This window comes from Coffea eugenioides, chromosome 5 (genome assembly GCF_003713205.1).
Source record: "Coffea eugenioides isolate CCC68of chromosome 5, Ceug_1.0, whole genome shotgun sequence".
Taxonomy (NCBI): Eukaryota; Viridiplantae; Streptophyta; class Magnoliopsida; order Gentianales; family Rubiaceae; genus Coffea; species Coffea eugenioides.
The window spans coordinates 2991316-2995692 of record NC_040039.1 but is presented as its reverse complement, the minus strand read 5'-3'; the positions used below and the strand labels follow the sequence as shown (position 1 = coordinate 2995692).

The 4377-nt window shown below is 35.4% G+C and overlaps 1 non-coding gene across 1 annotated transcript; it reads left to right on the top strand.

Moving 5' to 3' along the window:
• Window positions 1-1776: 1776 nt before the first annotated feature.
• On the top strand, window positions 1777-1883 carry LOC113772615. Its single transcript, XR_003468586.1, has one exon. It is a non-coding gene; the product is annotated as a small nucleolar RNA R71 (small nucleolar RNA).
• The last annotated feature ends 2494 nt before the right edge of the window (window positions 1884-4377 follow it).

Here is a 4377-nt window from a genome sequence, read left to right as displayed (position 1 = left end):
TCACCTTGGAGTGGAATTTGCTTGTCTTTTTCAAATTGGCTTAACTTTTTTCCACTTTCTTCATGGAATGGTGAATTTATTAAGCCAACTTTCATCCTTATTTTCTCCTCCCTTGCTCCTATACCATGAAAGTTAGTACCAAGAACATTTATAAATTTAACTTCTTCGTTCCTTTCTTGGTTAACCTTTTCATCACATAGCATATTAGAAACAAGAGCAGTAGGCTCTATACTCCCTTCTTTATTATCCAAACTGAATTTCAATTCCTCACCATTAACCCGTAATATAAGCTTACCTTTTTTCACATCAATTATAGTTCGTGCGGTGGCTAAAAACGGTCGTTCTAGAATAATTGACATTCTCACATCTTTCTCAATATCTAAGACAACAAAATTCACAGGTATTATAGATTGTCTTACCCTTATGAGCACATTTTACAAAATACCAATTGGATGTGTGATTGACCGATCTGCCAACTGCAATGTGATATTGGTAGCTTTCAACTCTTAAAGTCCCAATCTCCGGGCAACCGATAACGGCATAAGTGACACACTTGCACCTAAATCACATAAAGCATTAAAAAAATACAATTGACCAATAGTGCAAGGAATAGAAAAACTTTCCGAATCTTTCAATTTAGGAGGGAGTTTTTTCTTAATTAATGCATTACACTCTTTCGTTAATGCTATCATCTCATTATCTACAATTTTCCTCTTCCTTGACATGATATCTTTCAAGAAACGCGCATAAGAGGGAATCTGTGTAATAGCATCAATGTAAGGAATGTTAATGTGCAATTGTTTAAACATTTTGAAGAACTTTTCAAACTCCCGATCCTGTCCATCTTTCTTCAACCTGTGAGGAAAAGGAATCACATTAGAATTTAACTGAGGATTTAATTTGGGAGGAAGTGCATCAATATCAATGACTACATGATCATTTTGGCTTGGTTTTACTCCTTCATATGCTTGCTCCTTATCTTTTTCACCACTTGAATTACTAGAGTTAGGTCCCTCAACCATTTTACCACTTCTAAGAGTGATAGCATTGACACGCTCTTTTGGATTTACTTCGATTTTACTTGGCAATTCGCCAGGGTTTCTGTTGTTGATCACATTGGCAATTTGACCAATTTGAACCTACAAATTTCTATACATCCCAGCCAATTGGTCCAACTGCCCCTCAACTCGCTCGAATCTATCAGAAATAACCTTAGCAAGCTTTTCCATCGCGATGTCCCAACTAGGTTGGGTTTCAGCTTGTGGTTGCCTCGGTTGAAATCCCGGTGTATTGGTTGGCCTTGGTTGATTGCCTTGATCTTTTCATCCAAAATTTGGATGATTTCTCCACCCTGGATTATAAGTATTTGAGTAGGGGTTATTTTGAGTATTACTATTGTAATTGTTGACAAATTGTACCTGTTCAGAATCAATACATTCATTAGCATCATGTTCACCTCCACATATAGAGCAACAAGTTACATGTGCATTAGATGAATTTGGACCAACTCCACTTTGTCGACTTAGCAACTTCATCACATTATTCATTTGAGCACTTAGCATGTTAAGAGTGTCCATTTCTATCATACCTGCGTGACATCTCGTATTACCTCTCTCATTGGCCCATTGGTAGTTATTTGCGGCCATTTCTTCTATCAAATTATGAGTTTCTTGGGGTGATTTACTGATTAAAGCTCCACCTGCAACTGCAGCAATCATTATTTTAGTGGAAAAAGATAAATCATTATAGAAGGTTTGTATGATCAGCCAATCGGATAGTCCATGATGTGGACATTTTCGAAGCAAATCTCTAAATCTTTTCCATGCCTCGTATAATGATTCACTCTCTAGTTGGCTAAAACTAGTGATATCCATTCTAAGCTTAGCAATCTTACCTGGTGGAAAATACTTATTCAAAAATGCCTTTGATAAATTATCCCATGTGGTAAAAGTGTTAGGAGCATGAGAGTGTAACCAGATTTTAGCCTTATCTCTTAATGAAAATGGGAACAATCTTAACCTTATAGCATCATCACTAACTCCATTCATTTTAATGGTATCACATATTTTCAAGAATGTAACTAAGTGTGAATTAGGATATTCTATAGCATTACCTCCAAATTGAGATTGTTGAACCATTTGGATGAGTGATGGTTTAATCTCAAAATTATTAGCATTTACCGTAGGTCTTGCTATGCTTGTTTGAGATCCTTGTGTCTCCGGTAGAGCAAAATCTCGTAGAGCTCGCCTATTTGCTTCATTTTCCGCCATCTCTTCTTCAAATGGTAGCTCTATTAAGATTTTCTCTATCGGTTGCCAAACCTCTTGTTCCTCTTGTTGTGGTGTATGACTCCTTTGTCTACGTATTGTCCTCTCAATTTCTGGATCGAAAGGTGCAACTTCTCGAAATATCCGGTGCATACACTACAAACAGAAATAAGAGATTATGCAGTTTCAATTGTTAAAAACTGATTAAAATGCAGAATTAACTATAAACAGCTTAACTAATAAAAATATATCTGTCTAAATTAATAGAGATGATTATGCCCTAATATTGCCGCTCCCCGACAACGGCGCCAAAAACTTGACGGGTTTTTACTATAAGTGCAAGTTTAAATCCAATTTTATACCCGTTATCTGCAAGTATACAGGTCAATCAAATAATATAGAGCATGTATCGGGTCGATCCCATGAGAAACAATGTCTACAAGTACTAGATCCTTATTTTCTCTATTATTTAGATCTATAATGAATTTGAGCAGAGAAATAATATTGCTACTGTCTACAATTCTGAGTTAACAAATTGCAAGATACAAATGGAAATTTTTCACTAAAGACTTAAATCTAGGGATATAGATTCCACTTATAGCACAAAAGATCTTATTTAATGAACTTAACACTTGTTACTATTCTTATTTAACCAGAGATTCATTTCCAAACAAATACCAAAATCTCATTCTCATGATAATAATGGTCTAGAACAACTTAGTTTTTCCTAATTTCTTGGTAAATAACTAACTCTGTTTTTGTTCATGCATGAAATGCAGATTTCATCCACTTGAATGTATTTCTATTCTCATGAACATACAACTCAAGTTCTACTCATGTTACTCTATTTTTACTACCATTTCTCAATGAGTAATAACAACTATAATCTTACTATTGGTGATCAAACAACAACAAGTAATCAATCATGCACAAGTAGACAAGTTATTACAAGATATCACAAGTGTAAGTCATATTCAATTCATATCACTTGGCCATAAGTTTCATCTACTTCCTAGATATAGAAAATTAGCTACTCATGGTTGATATAATAATCAAACTCATAACTTCATTAATGAAAAACATCTCAAGTTACAAGTACAAAAAGTTTAAGAAAAGCTTGGCCAAGTTAGTGGTGAAACCCTCCAATTTTTGCTATGTCTTTTACTGAAAATGATTACAAGATGAAGTCTCCAAGTGCTTCTTCAAGAACTTCTAGCTAGAGAGAAAATGTTACAAGAAGAAAACTAGCTACCGATGGTCTCTGACTTCTCCCTCTGGTTCTGCATAAAAGCTGGTGGAAAAGTTCCCTTTCCACCCTCTCATCATTCTTCATCTAATGTTTGTTAAGGAAGTCAAAAGTAATGGTTTTTTACTTGACAATAAATCATATTGTCCTCCTTTTTGTATCAGAAGCATGTACCACCGAATTCTCTTACCAAAAATAGCTGGAAAGTAGTGTGAAAAGTAAGAAAAACGGCTGAGCCACTTGCAGAGGAAAGATGCAGATCCGAGGTCTTGGATCCGAGGGGTGCAATACGATCCGAACTCGGATCAAGGCTGATCCGAGGACTTCTCAAATGGATCCGAGCTCAGATCAGTTGATCTCGGATCCACTGCTCCAGGAGTATAGACGAGGGCTCGAATCATTTTTGTTGCACACGGATCCGAGCTCGGATCCATGTTCTTCAATTTCCAGATTTTCGATTCCTTCCTTTTTTCTTCATTTTTGCTCCTAGTTTCTTTTGTACTTTATCCTCCAAATGATCCTTGCTTTTTCTTTATCTCGTTCATGAAGTTCACATATCAATATCCTTCAAAATATCATAAATTAAAGCATTAATCCAGTCATTTATCAAGTTTTGAACACTTAAACAACATTTAAGCAATTAGTACCAAAAGAGTTCAAATATGACTTTAATCTTCTCAAAACATACCAAAAGTTCATGCCAAACTTGTACAAAATATACGTTAAATATTCACTTATGAAAACTCATAGACCAAGAGAAGGAGATTGAGAAACACAAATGCTAGCATTACTGGTTTGTACTATTGAGTCAGCAGGCATGAAAGACTGTTTGGTTGTAAACCATTTCTCAAAATCCTCATACTC